Here is a 25,730-nt window from a genome sequence, read left to right as displayed (position 1 = left end):
GGAGCCCCAAAATTATTTTCCGGGCTAGATGCAGCTAAAAATTATTTTTAATTTTAAATCTGGTGAAGCTTATTATAGATGGCCTAATAGGATCAGTGCTGCACACTGCTACAAAGCCCAAATTATTTTCCAGTCAAGATACAGATAAACATGATTAGTAATTTGAAAGCTTAAAACGGTTGGTAGGGTGATTTTAACCAATCATCAAGCTTTTACTCTCCCCAGGATGACACAGGGGTAGAAAAGTCGTTTCAGATCCATGATTTGTTCATCTTTATGAACGTGAGTCTGTCTACATTATCAGTGGAGAGCCGCGTGCGCTTATCTGTCAGCACACCACCAGCAGCGCTGAACACACGTTCAGACAGAACGCTGGCTGCGGGGCATGACAAGATCTCCAAGGCGTAAGTGGCTAGCTCCGGCCATTTATCCAGATTGGAAGCCCAAAAAGAGCAAGGGTCCAGTGACACAGTCGTGGCTTCAATGTTTACTTGGAGATACTCCTGTACCATCGTCTCTAGGCGTTGACTATGTGTCAGACTTCTTGTCTCCTGTGGCCTTGCAAAGGATGGGCTAAAAAAGTGGTGAAATGATTCTGCAAAATTGATGTTACCAGCAGATACTGTGGTTCTGTTACGGTTTGAGTGCTGAACACTTGACGGTCCCACGGTTGGCAAGTTGGAACTGTGAGATACACTACGTGCACCACTGGTATTTTGTGGAAAAGCACATGTAAGATTCTGCAACAGTCTCTGCTGATACTCCTGCATGCATGCATCATTTTCTATGACAGGAATAATTTCTGCAAATTTACTTTTGTACCGGGGATCTAACAGTGTGGCAACCCAGTAGTCAGGATTATTTCTAATTCTCACAATTCGAGGGTCATGTTGCAGGTAGTGCAGCAAGAAGGCACTCATGTGTGTTGCGCATCCAGGAGCACCAAGTCCCTGTTGTGTTGGTGGCGAGGTAACAATCATGCTTCCTTCCTCTGTCCTCTCCCCCCAACCTCGCACAACAGAAATGTGATCAAGGTCTCCCTCATCTGATGAGTCTTCCATCAGTTCGTCCTCCACTTCTTCCTGGGCTCCTGCACCTTCCTCACTAGTTTGGCTGCTACCATGCGCCCTGGTAAAATCATCTCCCCCACCCTCACATGCCTGCCGCCTTGGTGCTGCCGACCGTCTGGACCTTGCAGATGTTAGCCCTTCCGCATACAACTCCTCCTCCTCTACTTCCTCCACCTCCTCTTGTGCCACCACCTGACTCCGAATTCTGTTTAACATGTGCTCCAGCATGTAAATCACCGGAATAGTCATGCTGATAATGGCATCGTCAGCACTAAACATCTTCGTCGCCATTTCAAAACTGTGCAGAAGGGTGCATAGGTCCCTGATCTGAGACCACTCCTCCAGCGTGATTTGCCCCACCTCTGAATCTCGTTGGCCCAGGCTATACGTCAGAACGTATTGCACCAGGGCTTGTCGGTGCTGCCACAGTCGCTGCAACATGTGCAGAGTTGAATTCCACCGGGTAGGCACATCGCATTTTAGCCGGTGAAGTGGCAGGCCCAACGACTTCTGTAGAGATGTAAGTCGCTGAGCTGCGGGATGCGAACGGCGGAAGTGAGCACACAGCGACCGTGCCCTCTGCAGAAGGCCATCTAGTCTGGGATAGTGGGCTAAAAATTGCTGGACAACCAGGTTCAACACGTGAGCCATACAAGGCACGTGTGTGACATTGCCCCGGCGAAGGGCCGCACCCAGGTTTGCAGCATTGTCGCACACGGCCTTCCCTGGTTTCAGGTCCAGTGGAGACAACCATTCATGAAATTGGTTCTCCAGAGCTGACCACAACTCCTCAGCTGTGTGACTCACATTTCCCAGACATTTCAATGTAAAAACCGCCTGATGACGTTGAGCCCTACTGCCAGCATAGTAAGGAGGTGTGCAGGATCCCTTCTGCGCAGTTAGAAAGCTTGTGGCATGACCAGACAGGCTTTGGGTGCAGGTGGAAGACCGAGAGGAGGTTGAGGAGGCAGAAGCAGTGGAGGAACTTTGACATAAAGAGGATTGACGCACAACTCGTGGGGACGGCAAGACTTGGACAGCAGCCCCTTGTCCTGCTGTCACCATAGTTACCCAGTGCCCAGTCAGCGACATGTAACGCCCCTGTCCATGCCTACTCGTCCAAGTGTCTGTGGTGAAATGCACCCTGTCACACACAGAGTTTCTCAAAGAAGCGGTGATGTTGTGTGCGACATGCTGGTGGAGCGCAGGCACACCTTTCTTTGAGAAGTAGTGCCGACTGGGCATCTGGTACTGGGGCACTGCGACGGACATAAGGTCTCGAAAATCCTCTGTGTCCACCAGGCGGAAAGGCAGCATTTCTGTAGCCAAGAGCTTGCAGATGGTGAAATTCAACCTCTTAGCTTTCTCATGGCTAGGAGGAAATGGTCTTTTACTTGTCCACATCTGAGGGACCGAGGGCTGGCTATTGTGCTTAGACGGGGTTGATAAGGGTGTCCCCGGCAAACTGCCGGTCTGTGAGGAAGATGCAGGCGGACATGTTAGGTTGCCTTGATCCAAAGGTGGTGCTATCGATGTCGGACAGCGCTCAAGACCAGCTGGTGTTACCACCTCCAAAGAAAATGATGACCTGCCAATCACGCTGGCTGTTGCGGGTAAAGAGGTGGCAGGTCTGCGCCCCAAAACAGGTGTGACTGCTGTCCCCCCAGTCACAGAGGATGAAGAGGCCGCGGATGCACAAGATATGGCAGACGGTGGTTGGCCCGGCCGGCTAGGCCGCATTGTAGCACACTGAGCTTCCCACTGCAACTTATGTGTAACATACCTGGCGGCGTCCTTGCATAGTGGTCCATCTCCCACTGTGCAAGAGCGCGCACTTGATCTCCTGTCCAGAATGTCTCTCTGGCTTCCCTCCATGCTGTCTGTTTGTGTCTGTTTCTGCTGCTTAAGGGCGGCGCCCGATCACTTCCTGCTTTTTGTACCTGCTGTGGGTCACACCTCTTGTGCGTCCTCAGCCTATTGCTGTCTGTCACCTGGTATATAGCTCAGCTGCGCCCATCTATCCCTGCCTGAGCATAGTGTTTCTTTCAGTGTGTGCTTGCACTCTGAAGGTGCCAGGTCCCGTTCTGTGTTCTCTTTTCTGCCTATCCTGGAGGCTGTATTTCCAGGCCTGTCTGAACACGCTCCTAGCCTGTTCCTCCTGCCTTCTAGGGGCCGATTACCTAGACCTGTTCCTGTATCTTGTCTGACCTGTCTGAACACGCTCCTAGCCTGTTCCTCCTGCCTTCTAGGGGCCGATTACCTAGACCTGTTCCTGTATCTTGTCTGACCTGTCTGAACACGCTCCTAGCCTGTTCCTCCTGCCTTCTAGGGGCCGATTACCTAGACCTGTTCCTGTATCTTGTCTGACCTGTCTGAACACGCTCCTAGCCTGTTCCTCTCGCCTTCTAGGGGCTGATTTCCTAGACCCGCTTCTGTATCTCGTCTGTCCTGTCTGAACACGCTCCTTGCCTGTTCGTCCTGCCTCTCTGGGGGCCGTATTCCCAGACCCGCTCCTGTATCCCGCTGCAGTGTCGGTCTCCTCCGTACACTCAGTTCCAGTCTGAACTCTCTCCTATCCTTTACCTGTTTTGCCTCTATGTCCGTTCCCTTCCTTTTTCTGCAGAGTCTGAACTCGTACCTAACTCCTGCTTGTTGTCTCTGTACTCCCGTTTGTGAGTTTGTGGTCCACTCGCTACTTCACTGCAAGTACCCTGTGGGTGTCTGGCTCTGCCTTTCCCTTCCTGTCTGTTCCGTGTGAACAGAGCCCTGTCCCCCCTACTCAGCCTAGCCTGCTCTGACTCCTTTGCTCGCTGCTCCGGCAGTCCTGTCCTGCCCTGCTTCTGCCCGCTGCTCCGGCAGTCCTGTCCTGCCCTGCTTCTGCCCGCTGCTCCGGCAGTCCTGTTCTGCCCGCTGCTCCGGCAGTCCTGTCCTGCCCTGCTTCTGCCCGCTGCTCCGGCAGTCCTGTCCTGCCCTGCTTCTGCCCGCTGCTCCGGCAGTCCTGTCCTGCCCTGCTTCTGTCCGCTGCTCCGGCAGTCCTGTCCTGCCCTGCTTCTGCCCGCTGCTCCGGCAGTCCTGTCCTGCCCTGCTTGTGCTCGCTGCTCCTGCAGCCCTGTCCTGCTCTGTTCTTGCCCACCGCTTCGGGCGTTCCCTCTCTGCTGTGGTTGTCTACCGCATCTGCGGTTCTGTGACCCAGTCTGTACTGGGTCTTAACCTTTCTGTGCTCCAGCCCGTCCTTTCGGCCAGTACCTCCCTGCCTGCATACTCGCCTGTATCCACCCATCTGCATACCTGCCGTGTTTGCTTATATCCACCAGTCTGTGCCAGCCTAACCTGCCTGTTCCTGAGTCCCAGTGTGTACTGGGTCCTATCCCGCCTGTGTTCCTACCTGCTAGTGCCTCCCTGTCTGCACTCTAGCTGTGCTTGCCTGTACCCCTCTACCTGTATTGTTCCTGAGTCCCAGTGTGTACTGGGTCCTATCCCGCCTGTGTTCCTACCTGCTAGTGCCTCCCTGTCTGCACTCTAGCTGCGCTTGCCTTTACCCGCCTGCCTGCATACCAGTCGTGCCTGCCTATACCCTCCAGTCTGTGCGCCAGCCTAACCAGCCTGATCCAGTAATCCCTGTGTGGGTCAACCCCCGTGTCCGGAGTTTGACCTGGAGTAGCACCTGGTCCCTCTGCCCGGTTTCTCCCTGGTGCACTGGCGTCGTATGCCGTCGTGCCATCTTGGTCGGATCGGCCAGATACTTAGTCACGCCCCTCCAGGCACTCTCCGGTTCATGGTCCAGTATAATCACTACAATCACACGCACACGCCGCTCAGCCCGGGCGTGTGCATAACATTATGCTTCATGTCCATGTGCCGGTTCATGCATGAAGTACTCAAACTATGTATTTTTTGGCCTCTACTTAGCTTTTGCTGACAAATGTTACAGATAACACGAGTTGGGTCATCTTTATCGATCTGAAAAAATGCCCAGGCTATGCAAGGCTTAGCACCCATGCGACCTGAAGAGCCACCACGACTTGTGGTGAGAGGCAGAGTTGTGTTTGAGGATGCAGTTGTTGACGTGCTTCCAGTACTACGTCTCTGTCCAGGAAGGCGCAACCTGACCTCGTCGTCACTAGCATCTTCCTCCACCTCCTCTGCTGACCTCATCTCTTGGCTGACTGTGGGTTGACAGTAAGTGGGATCTCCGACCTCATCATCATCACCCTGTGCGTTATCACACCCGTCGTCCTCAGAGCCAACCTGTTCCTGCCCTGACAAAAAACTAAAGTTGTCGCTCCAATCAGGTATTTGAGTCTTATCATCGTCTTCCTCATTGTCTCCACCAACAGGAGTTACAGTTTGGGAATGAGGGTCTACATTATGGTCAGAACCTTCTGTGTCTGGTCCTGGATTCGACTCATAAAGATTCTGGGCATCAGTGCAGATCATTTCCTCGTCTGGATTCACAGAAGCGCTGGAGTCGACCTCTGATTCCCAGGCTATAGTATGAGTAAACAGCTCTGCAGACTCAACCATCTGTTCTACCTCATACTCAGTGCGATTTGGGTGACACCTTTGAGGACTGGAGTATTTGTGATGTTGAAGTTGATGTGGAGGAGAGCCCACTTAAAGGAGCACTTGATATCCGTTGAAGCACCTGCTGTTTTTGTGCCTCATCTGGAATTTGTAGCGATTGGCGTGGCCGTAAGAAAGGGATCTTATCACATTGTCCGCTAAAAGAAGTAGACATTTTAGTTTGGCTGGAAGATGGTCTTTCTTCTGCACCTACCCCACGGACACAACCTTTTTTCCCCTTCCCAACACGCCTATTCCCCTTTCCACCAGCAGCAGGCCTTTTTCCACTCATTTTGGTGGTTAACTAATTCACAACTCTGGAGTTGTTTGCACAAAAAAACAATGGATGGTAACCGAGCAGAGCTGAGTGGCCAAACTGTGGTATTAGGCCAAAACTATTGGCTGGGTTAGATGAAGAAAAAAATTATTTTTAATTTGCAACCTGATGGAGGTCAGTATAGATGGACTAATAGACCAAGTCCCACACACCGCTAGAAGCCCAAATATTTTTTCAGAGCTAGATGCAGAAATTTTTTTTATTCAATTTGCAACCTGATGGAGGTCAGTATAGATGGACTAATAGACCAAGTCCCACACACTGCTAGAAGCCCAAATATTTTTTCAGAGCTAGATGCAGAAAAAAATTATTTTTAATTTGCAACCTGATGGAGGTCAGTATAGATGGACTAATAGACCAAGTCCCACACACCGCTAGAAGCCCAAATATTTTTTCAGAGCTAGATGCAGAAAAAAATTATATTCAATTTGCAACCTGCTGGAGGTCAGTATAGAAGGACTAATAGAACAAGTCCCACACACTGCTAGAAGCCCAAATATTTTTTCAGAGCTAAATGAAGAAAAAAATTATTTTTAATTTGCAACCTGATGGAGGTCAGTATAGATGGACTAATAGACCAAGACCCACACACTGCTAGAAGCCCAAATATTTTTTCAGAGCTAGATGCAGAAAAAAATTATTTTTAATTTGCAACCTGATGGAGGTCAGTATAGATGGACTAATAGACCAAGTCCCACACACCGCTAGAAGCCCAAATATTTTTTCAGAGCTAGATGCAGAAAATTTTTTTATTCAATTTGCAACCTGATGGAGGTCAGTATAGATGGACTAATAGACCAAGTCCCACACACTGCTAGAAGCCCAAATATTTTTTCAGAGCTAGATGCAGAAAAAAATTATTTTTAATTTGCAACCTGATGGAGGTCAGTATAGATGGACTAATAGACCAAGTCCCACACACTGCTAGAAGCCCAAATATTTTTTCAGAGCTAGATGCAGAAAAAAATTATTTTTAATTTGCAACCTGATGGAGGTCAGTATAGATGGACTAATAGACCAAGTCCCACACACCGCTAGAAGCCCAAATATTTTTTCAGAGCTAGATGCAGAAAAAAATTATATTCAATTTGCAACCTGCTGGAGGTCAGTATAGAAGGACTAATAGAACAAGTCCCACACACTGCTAGAAGCCCAAATATTTTTTCAGAGCTAAATGAAGAAAAAAATTATTTTTAATTTGCAACCTGATGGAGGTCAGTATAGATGGACTAATAGACCAAGTCCCACACACTGCTAGAAGCCCAAATATTTTTTCAGAGCTAGATGCAGAAAAAAATTATTTTTAATTTGCAACCTGATGGAGGTCAGTATAGATGGACTAATAGACCAAGTCCCACACACCGCTAGAAGCCCAAATATTTTTTCAGAGCTAGATGCAGAAAATTTTTTTATTCAATTTGCAACCTGATGGAGGTCAGTATAGATGGACTAATAGACCAAGTCCCACACACTGCTAGAAGCCCAAATATTTTTTCAAAGCTAGATGCAGAAAAAAATTATTTTTAATTTGCAACCTGATGGAGGTCAGTATAGATGGACTAATAGACCAAGTCCCACACACTGCTAGAAGCCCAAATATTTTTTCAGAGCTAGATGCAGAAAAAAATTATTTTTAATTTGCAACCTGATGGAGGTCAGTATAGATGGACTAATAGACCAAGTCCCACACACCGCTAGAAGCCCAAATATTTTTTCAGAGCTAGATGCAGAAAAAAATTATATTCAATTTGCAACCTGCTGGAGGTCAGTATAGAAGGACTAATAGAACAAGTCCCACACACTGCTAGAAGCCCAAATATTTTTTCAGAGCTAAATGAAGAAAAAAATTATTTTTAATTTGCAACCTGATGGAGGTCAGTATAGATGGACTAATAGACCAAGTCCCACACACTGCTAGAAGCCCAAATATTTTTTCAGAGCTAGATGCAGAAAAAAATTATTTTTAATTTGCAACCTGATGGAGGTCAGTATAGATGGACTAATAGACCAAGTCCCACACACCGCTAGAAGCCCAAATATTTTTTCAGAGCTAGATGCAGAAAATTTTTTTATTCAATTTGCAACCTGATGGAGGTCAGTATAGATGGACTAATAGACCAAGTCCCACACACTGCTAGAAGCCCAAATATTTTTTCAGAGCTAGATGCAGAAAAAAAATATTTTTAATTTGCAACCTGATGGAGGTCAGTATAGATGGACTAATAGACCAAGTCCCACACACTGCTAGAAGCCCAAATATTTTTTCAGAGCTAGATGCAGAAAAAAATTATTTTTAATTTGCAACCTGATGGAGGTCAGTATAGATGGACTAATAGAACAAGTCCCACACGCTGCTAGAAGCCCAAATATTTTTTCAGAGATAAATGAAGAAAAAAATTATTTTTAATTTGCAACCTGATGGAGGTCAGTATAGATGGACTAATAGACCAAGTCCCACACACTGCTAGAAGCCCAAATATTTTTTCAGAGCTAGATGCAGAAAAAAATTATATTCAGTTTTCAACCTGATGGAGGTCAGTATAGATGGACTAATAGAATGATGCTATGCCCAAAAGATTTTACTTCACTAGGTGCAGTAAAAAAATTGGTATTCTATACACAGGTGGTATATCTTGCAACACAGATAGGCTACTCCACTGACTAACACACTCTGCAATAGGCCAAAAAGGATTAGCTTTGCTAGATTCAGCCAAATGCTGTGAAAAAAACTTGCACAGCACTGGCACAGACCTGCCTGGCAAAAACTGATAGGAACTGATGTAACCTAGTCCTGAAAAGGACTCCAATTACAATTAGTCTTTACTCCCACAATCTATCTATTTAAGAGCACAGACCTGCCTGATAAAAGTCGTAGGAAATGCTGTAACCTAGTCCTTAAAAGGACTGCAATCACAACTATTCCCTACTCCCAAGCTATCTGTATATTTGTGCGAAAATTGGCTTGAAATTAACAAGGTATAGCGCACACAGCAACAGCGGTGCCGTCTAACACGCAGCTGCAGCAGTGAGAAAATGGTGGCGACGGGGAAAATGGCTTGGTCTTATAGGGCAAGGACATGTGACATACACTGCCAATCACACATGCCCTTGCTTGTGTGAAAAAAAGCACTTCGCTCCGTGTGTGCGCTGCTGATAGGCTGACAGATTGCACCTCCCCACTGCAAATGCGGGAAAGAGAAAAAAAAATGGAGATCTTCATTGTTCCTGCAGAGATCCATCCCCTGCCCCTCCCCCCGCCCCGCTGTACACTCAAACTGCGTATTAACATTAATTTTCATCATTACTGAGAAAAAATCCAGTTATGATTTTGGTGCACGAACAGTTATCGAACATAACCTCGAACAGCCGAATTTTTCTCAAATTGTTCGTGTTCGCCGACCGGCTCGAACACCGCCCAAAACAGCTCGAATTTGAGATTGGCGAACAGTTCGAGTAGAACAACGCTCATCTCTAGTGGGAAGGTTCCGGAAACTCTATGGCTCCATTTTTACTGAGGTGAAAACCCACGCAAACATGGGGAGAACATACAAAATCCTTGCAGATGTTGTCCTTGCTGGAATTTGAACCCAGGATCCCAGCGCTGCAAGGCTTCAGTGCTAACATTTGAGCCAATGAACTGCCGTTCACCCTCTGAAATCTAACAGGCTGGAGAAACTTGCACCTACTGCCACTCTATCTTCAGCTCCTTTGTGAGAAACTAATGTATTTGGGAAGCCACTCAGTCTACCCAAAAAAATTCCTGAGAAGGAAATTGGGGATGGCTTCGCTACTGGTACTGGGGGCAGTGCTAACGACATAGCGTTGTACCATAGTTTACTGGAAATATTTTAGGCTGGTAGGAGGCAAGCAGATCCCACAGAAAAGCACCAGCAGTAATGTTTAGGGACCCTTGCTTGTGGAAGGCGGAGACGATACCAGGAGAAATAGTGACGGCTAGGGACCAAGTATGGACACCCGGCCGTCGCCGATATGAGGTTGTGGACAGCTTCCGCCTCCACGAGCCTAAAAATCCACATTTCAAGTGAAAGCAGTTTTATAGTACTTCCTGGGAGAAATGACAGCTGGAGTAGATACGCTTTCCCAAGTCCTTTCACTAAGCTAAAGAATATGGCTGTGGTGAAATACAACTCTCAGCAAAAAAAGCTGTGGACTGACTCCGTACCTTCCCTGGCCACATTCACTTGACCATGTGTTTGTGGTTAGGCGGTCTTTCCCAGTAAGTGCACTGGGGAGGGCACAGGTAATGTTGTGGGACCCGCGCTTGTGGAAGGCTGAGACAACACCGGGAGAAATAGTGGCGGCTGGGGATCGAGTATGGACACCCGCACTCTGTCATGAGGTTGTGGACAGCTTCCGCCTCCACGAGCCTAAAAGGCCACATTTCAAGTACAAGCAGCTGTCCAAAAATGTGGCAGTATAGTATTGCAATCTGTGGGTGGGTGGATGGCTGGCTCCATACTTGTGCTTGCATTCCAAGGAATGGGGTAGGGATAACTGAACGCTGTGGTGGGACAAGGACGTGGACAGTGATTGTTGCAGGTCTGCAATTACAGGTGCATGGCGGGTGGCATCTTTGCATGTGCCAAGGATCACTTATGATGGGCACACTTTTAGGCAGTGACCTGGGAGTCAGAGATGCTTCCAGGGGTCCTCCCCATGCTGTTCCTATGTCTATTAAACACTGTATGCATGTGTCTGATGATGTGTCACATACCACATGGCCAGATAAGGTTGTAAAATGTTAAAATGATATTTCCCAGTGAATGCATTTGTCTTGGTTGAAAGCAATGCAAAAGTGCAAAAACGAATCAAAAACGATATGTGTGAACATAGCCCAAGGTGTGGAGGAGCATTTTTTTGGGGGTTATTTATTTTGCCTTATATACAAGTCATTACTCTGGTCAAGATGTTCCTTAACCTATTTCCCATGAAAATCCATTTTGGTTTCGTTTTTGCATGTTTTATTGTTAGTCCGTAATAGTGGTATAATAACTCTGACAACATTGTTCACAGCGGTGACCTGGTAGTCAGAAATGCTTCCAGGGGTCTTCCCCATGCTGTTCCCATGTCATTTGAGCACTGTTCCCATCGATTTCCGCAATTTCTAGGCCCTCTGTAGACCGCCGGGGGGGCCGCCGGAAAAATGCTCGAGTTTCCCATAGATTTACATTGGGCTCCTTGCTTGGGTCGAGCATTCCAATTTGCTCGACCCGAGCAACGAGCATCCGAGCATTTTAGTGCGCGACCATCACTAGTGTTGTCAATGAAGGAAGCCTTTCCTAAAGCCCATGTACAAAAAATGCATACAATTTGTAAGGGCCGATGCTGAAAAATATGAAGACTGCTGGGACTTTATTCTCAGAAGTGATAAGACCAAGATAAATATTTTTGGTACTGATGGCTTCAAAACTGTAAGGCGTCTCAAATGTGAGAAGTACAAAGGAAATTGAATAGTGTCTAAAGTGAAACATGGTGGTGTCAGTGTCCTTATGTAGGGCTGCATGATTGCTGCTGGTGTTAGGGAGCTTCATTTCTTTGATGGCATCATGATTTTACAGATGTAGTGCTATATATTGAAAGAGAAGATGCTACTAGCACTCTGTGCTAGTAGACATGCACTTTTGAAACATGGAAATGTTCCAAAATACACATATAAGGCCACTGTTGCATTTCTGAACAAAAACAGGTGAAAGTGACTCAGCGGCCAAGTATGTCTTCTGATCTGAACCCAATTGCACATCTATGGGGAATTTGGAAGAGACAAGTTGACCATTACTCTCCATCCAGCATCCAAGCTCTAACAGAGGTCATTATTGATGAATGGAAAAAGATAAATGTTGCAATATGTCTTCAACTTGCTCATTCCATGCCTAGAATACTTGTCCTTAAAAATCATAAAGGTCACACAAAATACTAGATGTAGTTGTTTATTAAGTGGTGTGTATTCATTTTTGCATATTCTTATTTGAGTTAAAACGTAAAATTTGTAATGAAAGTTATATTATCAACTTTACTTTAATGTTATGGGTTACAACAATGTTCTATGAAACTCCGTTTTGTCAAAAATTTGGAAATTGTTCTTCTGTTCAGTGAAATATTGTTTTAAATCTTACTTATCATAGGGTGTGTACTCATTTATGCTAAGAGCTGTATATATCTACATACAGTATACAGTGCTGGTCAAAAGTATTGGCACCCCTGCAATTCTGTCAGATAATACTCAGTTTCTTCCTGAAAATGATTGCAATCACAAATTCTTTGGTATTATTTTCTTCATTTAATTTGTCTTCAATGAAAAAAACACAAAAAGAATTGTCCTAAAGCCAAATTGGATATAATTCCACACCAAACCTAAAAAAGGGGAGGGACAAAAGTATTGGCACCCTTTGAAAAATCATGTGAAGCTGCTCTAATTCGTGTAATTAACAGCACCTGTAACTTACCTGTGGCACCTAACAGGTGTTTTCAATAACTAAATCACACTTGCAGCCAGTTAACATGGATTAAAGTTGACTCAACCTCTGTCCTGTGTCCTTGTGTGTACCACATTGAGCATGGAGAAAAGAAAGAAGACCAAAGAACTGTCTGAGGACTTGAGAAACCAAATTATGAGGAAGCATGAGCAATCTCAAGGCTACAAGTCCATCTCCAAAGACCTGAAAGTTCCTGTGTCTTCCGTGCGCAATGTCATCAAGAAGTTTAAAGCCCATGGCACTGTGGCTAACCTCCCTAGATGTGGACGGAAAAGAAAAATTGACGATAGATTTCAACGCAAGATTGTGCGGATGGTGGATAAAGAACATCGACTAACATCCAAACAAGTTCAAGCTGCCCTGCAGTCCGAGGGTACAACAGTGTCAACCCGTACTATCCGTCAACGTCTGAATGAAAAGGGACTGTATGGTAGGATACCCAGGAAGACCCCACTTCTTTCCCCGAGACATAAAAAAGCCAGGCTGGAGTTTGCCAAAACGTACCTGAGAAAGCCTAAAACGTTTTGGAAGAATGTTCTCTGGTCAGATGAGACAAAAGTAGAGCTTTTTGGGAAAAAGCATCAACATAGAGTGTACAGGAAAAAAAAAGAGGCATTCAAAGAAAAGAACACGATCCCTACAGTCAAACATGGCGGAGGTTCCCTGATGTTTTGGGGTTGCTTTGCTGCCTCTGGCACTGGACTGCTTGACCGTGTGCATGGCATTATGAAGTCTGAAGACTACCAACAAATTTTGCAGCATAATGTAGGGCCCAGTGTGAGAAAACTGGGTCTGCCTCTGAGGTCATGGGTCTTCCAGCAGGACAATGACCCAAAACACACTTCCAAAAGCACTATAAAATGGTTTGAGAGAAAGCACTGGAGACTTCTAAGGTGGCCAGCAATGAGTCCAGACCTGAATCCCATAGAACACCTGTGGAGAGATCTCAAAATGGCAGTTTGGAGAAGGCACCCTTGAAATATCAGGGACCTGGAGCAGTTTGCCAAAGAAGAATGGTCTACAATTCCAGCAGAGCATTGTAAGAAACTCATTGATGGTTACCGGAAGCGGTTGTTCGCAGTTATTTTTGCTAAAGGTTGTGCAACCAAGTATTAGGCTGAGGGTGTCAATACTTTTGTCCGGCCTTTTTTTGGAGTTTTGTGTGAAATGATCCATGATTTGATTTTTGCTTCATTCTCTTTTGTGTTTTTTCCTTGCAAGCAAATTAAATGAAGATAATAAGACCAAAGAATTTGTGATTGCAATCATTTTCAGGAAGAAACTGAGTATTATCTGACAGAATTGCAGGGGTGCCAATACTTTTGGCCAGCACTGTATATGTAATATATATATATATGTATATATGTAATATATATATATGTATATATATAAAAATTATATATATATGAAAGACAGCACCATTTCATATTACTCACTAGTCGGTGCCAAGCCTCCAAACAGTCTGTCCAAACTGCTGCATGTCAATAGAAAAAATATAAAGAGGCAGCACTCCAAGAAATTTTTGAAAAAAAATGGACTTTAATGAGCCCAAAGGTGACGTTTCGGTTCACAGAACCTTTCTCAAGCCTATATATATACAGTATATATACACACACACACTGTATACAGATATATAAAGTGCCTTGAAAAATTATTCATACCCCATGAAATGTTCCACATTTTTTCACGTTACCACCACAAACATAAATGGATTTTATTGGAATTTTATGTGACATACCAACACAAAATAGCAAGCATTTGTGAAATGTAAAGGAAATGATACATGGTTTTCTGATTATTTTAAAATCTTATAATTGTGACATGCCCCCTGTAGCCCGATACCCCTAAATAAAATCCTGAGTGACCAATTGCCTCCAGAAGTCACATAAGTTAGTAAATTGAGTCCACCTCCTTGTAATTTGTTCTTAATATAACTACAGCTGTTCTGTGAGGCCTCAGAGGTTTGTTTGAGAATATTGGGGATTAAACAGCATCATCTATTTATTTATTGTACTCATTTATGGTATATTTATTGTACTCATTTATGAAAACTAAGCAACACACTAGACAGGTCAGGGATAAAGTTGTGAAGAAGAGCAAAGCAGGGTTGGGTTCTAAAAAAAAAAATAGCCCAAGCGCTGAACATCTCATGGAACACTGTTCAATCCAGCATCCGAAAATGGAAAGCACAACTGTAAAGCTACCAAGACATTACTGTCCACCTAAACTGACATCCCAAGCAAAAAGAGCACTAAATAGAGAAGCAACCAAGAGGCCCTTGGTCACTTTAGAGGAGCTACAGAGATCCACAACTCAGATGGGAGAATTTGTCCACAGGACAATTATTAATCATATACTCCACAAATCTGGCCTTTATTTAAGAGTAACAAGAAGAAGCTAATTTTTAGAAGCAAGCCATAAAAAGTCCCATTTGCAGTTTGCAAAAAAACATGTAAGAGACACAGCCAGCATGTGAAATGTTGACCGTTCCATTAGCTGCAACATAACCCCAAAATATGATTGATCTACCCCATGCTTAATGGTTGGCAAGATGTTATTTTGCTAAATTTCTGTGCCCTTTTTTCTCCACACATACCTCTGATCATTGTGGCTAAAGAGTTCTATTTTAACCTTATCATTCCACAGGGCTTGTTTCCAAAATTGTTCAGGCTTCTTTTGCATACTTCTGACGCTGAGTTTTATGGTGAGGACTTTGGGGGGTTTTCTTCTGATGACTCTTCCATGAAGGCCATATTTGTGCAGGTGTCTCTGTACAGTAGAGCAATGTACTACAACTCCAGAGTCTGCTAAATGTTTCTGAAGGCCTTTTGTAGTCAATAGGGATTTCTCATTTACCTCTTTATGAATCCTATGAGCAGCTCTCCTTGAACTTTTGCTTGGTGTTCCAGACCTTATCTTGATCTTCACTGTTCCTGTAAACTTCAAAAGAACAGAGGATTTTACATTGTAGTCTTTTTGGGTTAACTAACCCATTCACTAGGCTCAGCCTTTTTGGGCTCACTAAGTTGGCATTGCTGCTGAACTCAGTGAATGGCTGCAGTCGTCATGCGAGCTGTTGTTGTGATATTACCGCTGTAACCCATATTAGCTATAACCACCACATTGTCCTCTCTTATGAACTATAACTTCACATTGTTCTTATGTTCACTGTCTCCTTCACACTGCCCCCTCTTTATATTGTCCCCCATACTGCTCCTTTCTTTATACTCTCCCCCATACTGTCCCCTCATACTGTGTCCCCCCATACTGCTGAGTTTCTATGCTGTCCCTGCTCCTCACACATTTCCACCTCTGTATACTTTCCCACATGCTGTACCCTCACTCTCTCCCCTGCCACTATATACTGTTCTCCATACTGTCCCTTCACATTGTGTTCTCCCATACTGCCCAGTCTTTATACTGTTCCCCCTACTCACATTCCCCCCCTCTGCATACTGTACCCCACTACTCTCCCCCTACATTAAAAGTTCATTGTTTTTTCAGGTCCATAAAGCACATACCTTCTCAACAACTTTGACACCTGCGCGGCGCAGCAGTGACATCAGCAGCATAATGTAATGACCTATTATGGTAATGCATGTCACCTCAATTTAGGAAGTTCCAGAAAACAGAGTGTAAGGAGTCAGCTCCAATGGCTCCCTCGGCCAGCTGTGAGTTCAATAGCTGGTCTTGAGATATGCCAAATTCCACTCCTGGGGTCTGACAAAATGCCGACTCAAATAGACACCTCAGACCACCATCTAAAGTGATACAATCATCTCACCTCATGGCACAGGCAACCTAACCTGACCCCTCTGATATCTGCTCCAAAGGCACATTCTCTGCCTGCTTCTGTACTGATGTAGAGATACAACTGATAGGGGTAGAGAAAACTAGAGGAGGTGCCAGAAGCATGAAATGTATGTCAGTGAATAGTATTATTAAATTGGCTGTTGGTCACTATTAATTTACCATCCATTTCTATGGTGAGTTCATGTTGACATTATTAAGGTTGTATTTGTGTTAGAGAGTTTGAAAGAGGTTGGATACAGTCCTAGGAGACCTCGGAGTGTTACACACATCATTGCAGGGCAACTTTTGACTTTCAGGCTGCATATCTCCCTATCTACTACTGCTTTGAATGTGAGACTACCATCATTTTAAAGTCAACCATCTTGGTTACCTCTTACATAAATTTAACTTACAACTATTTTGAAAATGATTATTTATGAAGATTCTTGTCATGCCACTGCATTATTACTGTTTTGCTGCTGCTGGTAGAAAAATATTTTTCTTTCTGTATACTACAAATTACAACCTTTTCTCACATTCTCTAATAGCTCAGTGTGTTATTAGTTTGATCTCCAAGCAAAAGGTCCCAGGTTCGAATCGAGGCCAAGAAAAATCCCAAACTGCATCATGTGAGTGCCATAACAGTTGGAAGAATTTGAAATGAAGTCCATCCATCCATTCAAAAGCCAAGAGGTGGATGTCTAGGCAAAATATTGGAGTCAACAATTCGGCTCATTGTAAGGTGTATCAGTTGTGGTGTGACAAACATGGCAGTAGACATGTCTCATATGCTTCAAAATAGTGAGATCATGCAAGCACCATGCAACGCATGTTGCAGTCAGGAATGGTGGCCCGAAAAAAGATGAAGAATCCTCGATTTCAATATTATCATAAGTATCGGCTCGAGTTTGCAAAAACGTACGAAAAGTGGATATTGGAAGATTGGAAATGGGTGATTTGGAGTGATGATGCAGAAGTCAATAGACTAGGGTCTTATAAGTGCAAATGGATCTGGAAGAAACAAGGGAAAAAGGGGCTAAAGGTTTGAGAAGTTTAAGGAACTGTCAAGTTTGGTGGAGGAAGCCTGATGATATGGGGTTGTTTCATAGCTAAAGGTGGTGGATATTTGACCAATATCGATGGTGGTCTCAATGCTGAGCTATATGTGAGTATCCTACAAGATGAGTTACTTCGTACATAGTGTTCTAGTAGGAAGCAGCATGGTGGCTCAGTGGTTAGCACTGCAGCCTTGCATCGCCGGGGTCCTGGATTCAAATCCCACCAAGGACAACATCTGCAAGGAGTTTGTATGTTCTCCCCATGTTTGCGTGGGTTTCCTCCAGGTTCTCTGGTTTCCTCCCACATTCCAAAGACATACTGGTAGGGAATGTAGATTGTGAGCCCCAATGGGGACAGTGTCGATATTGTCTGAGTTGTAAAGAACTGCGGAATATGTTGGCGCTATATAAATAAAAAGATTATTATTTTAGGACAACAACACAAAGCATATGTCGAGATTGGTGAAGAAATGATTCAATGACAATGAAGTAGAGGTGCTGGATTGGCCCCCATAGTCCCAAGACCTCAACACAATCGAACACTTGTGGGTAGAGTTGAAGAAAAAGCTGTATACATGCACAAGTGAGTCGGCCAGTATGCACTAACTTTGGGAACGTGTAGAAGAGACCTGGGATAAGATTTCGGCCAACATATGCTTAAACTAATCAAGAGCATGCCCAGATCGATTCAGGCAGTGTTGAAATCCAAAGGTGGATTTACAAAATACTAACAAATTAACCCCTTTACGCCCGAGGGTGGTTTGCACTTTATTGACCAGGCCAATTTTTACAATTCTGACCACTGTCACTTTATGAGGTAATTACTCTTAAATGCTTCAACAGATCCCACCGATTCTGAGATAGTTTTTTCATGACATATTGTACTTCATGACAGTGGTAAAATTTCTTCGATATCACTTGTGATTTTTTGTGAAAAAATTGGAAATTTGACGAAAATTTTTAAAATTTCACAATTTACAAAATTTGAATTTTTATACCGTTAAATAAGAGAGATATGTTACACAAAATAGTTAATAAATAACATTTCCCACATGTCTACTTTACATCAGCACAATTTTGGAACCCAAAATTTTTTTTACTTGTGCGCTATAAGGGTTAATAGTTGATCAGCGATTTCTCATTTTTCCAACAAAATTTACAAAACCATTTTTTAGGGACCACATAACATTTGAAGTAACTTTGAGGGGCCTTTATGACAGAAAATACCCAAAAGTGACACCTTTCTAAAAACTGCACCCCTCAAGGTGCTCAAAACCACATTCAAAAAGTTTATTAACCCTTCACATGCTTCACGAGAATTTTTGGAATGGGGAAGAAATAAATGAACATTTAACTTTTTTCACAAAAATGTTACTTTTGACCCAATTTTTTTAATTTTTCAGGGGTAACAGGAAAAAATGGACCCCAAAATTTGTTGAGCAATTTCCACTGAGCATGCAAATACCCCATACGTGGGGAAAAAACACTGTTTGGGCGCACGGCAGGGCTCAGAAGGGAAGGAGCCATTTGACTTTTTGAATATAAAATTTGCTTGAATAATTAGAGGACGCCATGTTGCGTTTAGAGAGCCCCTGATGTGCCTAAACACAAGTGACACCATTTTGGAAACTAGACCCCTCAGGGAACTTATATAGATGTATTGTGAGCACCTTGAACCCCCAGGTGCTTCACAGAAGTTTATAACATGGAGCGGTGAAAATAAAATTTTCACATTTTTCCCACAAAAATGTTTTTCAGCCTCCAGTTTTGCATTTTTATAAGGGTAAGAGGAGAAATTGCACCATGTATCTTGTTGTGCAATCTCTCCTGAGTAAGCCGATACCCCATATGTGAGGGAAAAACCACTGTTTGGGCGTACGGCAGGGTTCGGAATGGAAGGAGTGCCATTTGACTTTTTGAATGTAAAATTTGCTTGAATAATTAGCGGACGCCATGTTGCGTATGAAGAGCCCCTGATGTGCCTCAACAATGAAAACCCCCCACAAGTGACACCATTTTGTAAACTAGACCCCTCAGTGAACTTATCTAGATGTATGGTGAACACCTTGAACCCCAAAGTGCTTCACAGAAGTTTAAAACATGGAGCTGTGAAAATAACATTTTCACATTCTTCCCACAAAAATGTTTTTCAGCCCCCAGTTTTGCATTTTTATAAGGGTAACAGAAGAAATTGCACCATTTAACTTGTTGTGCAATCTCTCCTGAGTAAGTCGATACCCCATATGTGAGGGAAAACCACTGCTTGGGCATACGGCAGGTTTCGGAAGGGAAGTAGCGCCATTTGACTTTTTGAATGCAAAATTTGCTTGAATAATTAGCGGATGTGCCCCTGATGTGCCTAAACAGTGTAAAACCCCCACAAGTGACACCATTTTGGATACTAGACCCCTCAAGGATCTTATCAATGGGTATAGTGAACATTTTGAACCCAGAGGTATGACTGAATTTTATAACATTAGGTCATCATATTGAATAAGTTGTCATGAGTGCAAGTGCTCGCTACTTGAGTTTGCATTGGGTACTCGGGTATGCACCATGTATCACGGGTGCTCGAGTGACATGCTCAAGTCCCTGCCCCGCATGTTTCACGGTTGTTAGACACCCAAAAAAAAATATGGGGGGATCGCTCGTGCATGGCAGGCGATCCGAGCAACGTTTTTTTTGGCCGCGAAACATATGGGGCAGAGACTCAAGCATGTCACTTGAACACCCATGATATTCTGTGCATATACGAGCACCCGATGCAAACTCAAGTAGCGAGCAATTGCACTCAACACTGGTCACCATATCGTCATCATTTTTTTTTCCTTTACTTTTGAAAAAATCCCAACTCTAACCTCAACCCTAGCCCCAACCCCAACCCTAGCCCCAACCCTAACCCTAACCCCAATCCCAACCAAACCCTATCCCTAGCCCAACCCTAACGCTAACCCAATCCTAACCGTAGCCCAACCCTAACCCTAGCACAACCCTAACCCTAGAGTTTATTTTTTTACACCGTTCCTCGTGTGGTATAAGTGATTAGACTACTTTATTCTTCGGGTCGGTGTGATTACAGCAATAACAGATTCATATCGGGTTTTTATGACTGACAGCTGTCACACACTAAAAGACGCTTTTTCTGCAAAGACTAGTTTTTGCATCGCCATATTTTGAGAGCTTTAATTTCTCCATATTTTGGCAGACAGTGTCATGTGATGGCTTGTTTTTTGCAGGACAAGTTGACCTTTTTCTTTGTGCCATTTTCGGGCATGTGACATTTTTTGATCACTTTCTATTCTGATTTTTGGGAGGCAGAATAAACAAAAAACAGTAATTCAGGAATTGTTTTTTTTTTTTTATGCTGTTCCGCGTGTGGTAAAATTGATAAGGCAGCTTTATTCTTCAGGTCAGTACGTTTACAGCGGTACCGCATTTATATAGTTTTTTTATGTTTTGGCGCTTTTACACAATAAAAACTTTTTTCTAGAAAAAAATATTTTTTTGTATCGCTTTATTCTGAGAGCTATAACTTTTTTATTTTTTGGATGATGGAGCTGTGTGGCGGCTTGTTTTTTGCAGGAAAAGATGACATTTTCAGCGGTACCATTTTTATTTACATTTGTCTTTTTGATCACGTGTTATTCCATTTTTTGTTTAGCAGTATGATGATAAAGCATTGTTTTTTCTTCATTTTTTTTTTTATCGTGTTCACTAAAAGGGATAACTAGTGGGACAATTTTATAGGTCAGGTCGTTCTGGACGCGGCAATACCAAATATGTGTACTTTTATTGGTTTATTTATTTTTTTCATAATAAATAAATATTATGGGATCAATATATTTTTATTTTTTGGGGATTATTTTATTTTTTATATTTTTACAATTTTTTTTTTCACTTTTCTACTTTTTTTTTTACTCTTACACATTGTCCCACTATGGGACGTTCACTTTTTGCAGCCTGATCGCCTGCATGGCATAGAGAGCAGCAGCTCCCTATGCCATGCAGCCTGTCTGCACTGCATACAGGGGAGACATTACTTTGGTCATGCACTGCACATGACCAAAGTAATGTCCTGCCTCCTGGTGACCCAGATGTTGTCATGACGACATCGGGTCATCATGACAACATCCGAAAGCAGCCGCAGACACTGTGGGACGCTGACAGGAGAGGTGAGTATAGCGATCACCTCACCCCTTGCCACCGCAATGCTGCGATCGACTTCGATCGCAGCATTGCGGGGGTTAATGTGTTGGGAGCGGTGCGAGACCGCTCCCTACACATAGCACTGGATGTCAGCTGTGACAATCGGTTGTTAGACACCCAAAAAAAAATGTGGGGATCGCTTGTGCATGGCAGGCAATCCCAGTGAGGTTTTTTTTTCTGGCCGCGAAGCATATGGGGCATAGACTCTGTCGGGGTAAAAGAGAATATATATATTTGTAACTTTTATACTTTTGTAACTTTTATACGCTTTTTTGCTAATGTACTAACCACCATTTTGTGTCATATAACAATAAGCTTTCCTTGCTACGTATTACTCAAATCGAAACTTAAACTAAGACAGTTCCAGTGTTGCCAAGACTTATTTCAGAGAAACGAAACAAGATTATAAGCTGACGGCTGCAATATCTGCCCAGAGACTGAGATAAGGAGATGTGGACCAATCAGGAGTGGCCAGACACTGGACTTTCATGGCTTACCCCGCCCCGGACAACCTCTTTTCCCTCCCCATTATGTAGTGTATTTAGGTTTGTGTATGTAGGAATAAACACAGAACATTGCTGAGAACGTTGTCTGTAGTAGCCTTCTGAGCATGCTCTGAGCTTGAACCAGCTTGTTGTCTGACTCATTCTTTGAATGGTTGACCCATGCTCATAGTTTGAATTTGGAGTGACTGGAGGACGAGTGGAATGTCATCACGACCCCCACAAATGGCGCTCAACGTGCGGCGTGGCTAGCGGTACGCCGCCCTTCCGGACCCATATTGCTGATTTCCCTGGTGGTGACCGCGGTGGCTGAATTTGAGGCCTGATCAACCTCCATCGAACACGGTAAGTTGAGATGTATTTTATATGTCTCACTTGCCTGTGTGTCAGCCGCAGCGGTTCCTGTGGGATTGTCAGGTTGGATCTGGGTGGGTGACCGGTCGAGTGGTGAGACCTCAGGCGTCCCGCACCACGTCCTGAACCAGCAAGTGTTAAAACGAGTGACGTCGCATGCCTGCGCGTGCTCGTGTGAACACCATCTCCTCCTCCTCCTCCAGTCACTGAACTCTCTTTAGATAGCTGCCTCCCGTAACTGATAGTCGAAGTTTCAAAGCATTCCTGAATTGTAGTGTAAGGGAGAAAGAATCTGTGACGAATTGAGGAGTGCTCTTCGTCTAACACAGAGACTGCTCTAAATTCAAGGTTAGCAAAGGAGATAGATTGAGAGGTACTCTCTATCTCATCAGTGTATTGAGGTGTACTCTACACTGACGGGTGGTGCCGTGGTAGGAAAGGAGATAGATTGAGAGGTACTCTCTATCTCATCAGTGTATTGAGGTGTACTCTACACTGACGGGTGGTGCCGTAGTAGGAAAGAAGACGGATTGAGGGGTACTCTTCGTCTTATACAGAGAAACCTCATAAGGAGGGGTTCTGCTGTCAGTCAGGGTGCCGTGGTGAGTCGTACTGTAAAGTCGCCATTCAAGGTTAGGGAAGGGATAGATTGAGAGGTACTCTCTATCTTATCAGTGTATTGAGGAGTACTCTACACTGACGGGTGGCGACCTGTCGGCTGCACCAGTGATCTGAGTCGCGACAGATCATTGCATTCTATAAGAAAATGTTGCGTATATTCAAATTTAAAAGATCTCGTAAGTTGTGGAATGCTGCTGTAGGAGTTAAGCCAATTAGTGGAGTTACGGGAAGGCAAGAAGGCAAGAAGAATGTTAGGAATTTGTATAAATTGATAAGTTTATCCAGTACAGACAGGCTTTAGTTTTCAGTGTAGAAAGAATGTGTTACACAGAAGTTGGGAAAGTTGGGTGAGGACTTCTGCACCAGGCTCAAGCACATCTTAGAGTAGATGGTGCAGGGGGGAACAGAGAATGCCGAACCTTTGTTCGGATACATGAAAGCTGCAGAATGTGATTTGTTATGTGACCCTAAATTGGCCGTAACCCCGTTGATGCCTGTTACTACACCTTTTCCTGCCTCCAAGAACAATCACACCCCCACTCCCACCTCCTCCCTCCCACGGCCATCTTGCTACACCTCTTACTTGTTGTGGGAGGCCCGGAAAGCCCCAATCCGGCCTATATCCACTACTAGATCCGTCCGGTGCATATTACCAGCCACCAGCACAGGTGGAAAAGCCCGCAGTCCCAGAGCACCCATCTGAAGTTAATGTGACACCCTCTGCTCCAGTCCACGATGCTGAGACGCTTCCCCTGTTTCCTATGGGAGTCACCCACAACCCTGGGGATATCCTCCTCAACTCCCCAGAATTTCAGGCCAGACTGCTCTCCCTCCGCCAACATACTGTTACTCAAGACGATACGGAGCCAGAGGAGGGATGGGCTCAAGATACTCCAGCCCCCTCCTCCTTTACCCCATACGTCTCCTATGGCATCCTCCACCCCACATCCATTACCCGTACTCCGGCCCTTGCTCCAAGCAACTGCTGAAAGAGCACCACCCTCCAGCCCCTCAGAAGTCTGGGACCCCTGCCGCTCCCGGAACCTAGTAGACCCATCAGGACGCCCTGTCACTCTGTCAATAGGCTATGGTGACATCCTTACACATCGGGTGGGGGCCATAGTCAACCCTGCAAACACCTGTATGAGCCATGTTGGAGGATTGGCTCGCAAAATTTCCCTTGCTGCTGGTTCTACTCTGGCTGCAGAATGCCAGGCTCACTTAGCCGAAAACGGAGAGCTTTCACAAGGCCAGACCTTAGTCACCCGTGCGGGTAAACTGCCCGCTGATGTCATCATACATGCAGTGGGTCCTATTTATGACTCCCGGAACCCTGAAGAGTCACGTTCCACTTTTACATCTACCATCCGTTCAGTACTCCTTCATGCAGGAAAATTGAGCCATCAGGATATGCCCAGACGCACTTTAGCGATACCACTCATATCTTCTGGAATTTTCGGCTACCCACTCGGGCCGTGCATGAAGGAACATGTACTGGCCCTCAAGGAAGGCATAGAGACCCTCCCTCATGGATTGGACTCGATACGCATTGTCTGTGTCCGTAGTCCTGCAGTTCATGTTGCTATGCCTTTGGCCCTTGAGCTACTAGTGGCAACCTCCTCCCCGACACCGATTCCCAATGCGGTTCTGTTGCCTAAAGAATCCTCCCTAGCGGCCACCCCAAACACCACCAAGGAACAAGCGACGCTGCCCGGTCCTCAACAAGTTCCTGGACCTTTAGGGATGATCAAATATCAACCCTTTACCCCAGTACAAGTAGACACTCTGGTCTCAAAGCTTCCTGATCCCGATAAATTTTCCATGCAGTATGCTAGACGCTTGGACACAACCAGAGCCATTTATGGAGCAACCTGGGCTGATTTAGCAGGTATCACATCTGTGAAGGCCAAGGAATATTTCTTGCCTACTATCGAAAAGGCCATGGATTCCACAAAAGCAGGATCCCTTAGTACGTATGAATCCGGCCTAGAATACATGAAACAGTTAAAAGCCTGGGCTCAGAATCGCTTGTCAGATCAAGCTGGGTCTGTACAAGATGTTCAACAAGACCCTGATGAATCAGTGGAAAGATATGCTGCAAAACTCAGCATGCATTTTGAGGATCTCGGATACAGTCCTCACGTCAAGACGCAGGCCGTCCTGTTGGTTCAGGCCCTAGTAGATGGCCTACAAGACGCTCTCAGAGATGAAGTCCTGAGAGTACGGCCCGAGATTCGTTCTTCTTCTTTCAACGACGCGGTGGACTTCGTTAAAGCTTTCCAAAAATCAATGCTAAAAATGGAAAAAGATACTAAGCCAAAGAAGAAAGCCGCACCTGCCATGGTATATCAAGCTCATGAAAGCTACCCACCCCCTGGCAACCAACATGGAATCAAGTGGGTAATGGTTAAAGGCACAAGTGATGATACTCCTCCCACATAGAAAACAAGACAGAAGAGATGACAAGGGACCATCTAGAAACAGAAGACAATCTCGTGATTCTGAAGGACGAATGTTGTGTTGGGAGTGTGGTAGCCTTGAACACATCCTCAGAGACTGTCCAACACGCAGACAGTACCATGACCGGTCGTTCCGTGACGGTCCACATAGCCATGGACCTTCCCGTGAACCATCTCATCCACGCCAATGACGGCTCGGTCAACCAGTGTCCACTTTCCCGGCTACGCATCTCACGGCCGCCTGTGGGACTGTCACTTTACAGGTGGACCATC

The sequence above is a fragment of the Phyllobates terribilis genome, unplaced genomic scaffold, assembly GCF_046119375.1.
Source record: "Phyllobates terribilis strain yellow unplaced genomic scaffold, ASM4611937v1 Scaffold_1__5_contigs__length_1240528914, whole genome shotgun sequence".
Taxonomy (NCBI): Eukaryota; Metazoa; Chordata; class Amphibia; order Anura; family Dendrobatidae; genus Phyllobates; species Phyllobates terribilis.
This window is presented reverse-complemented; position numbering follows the sequence as displayed.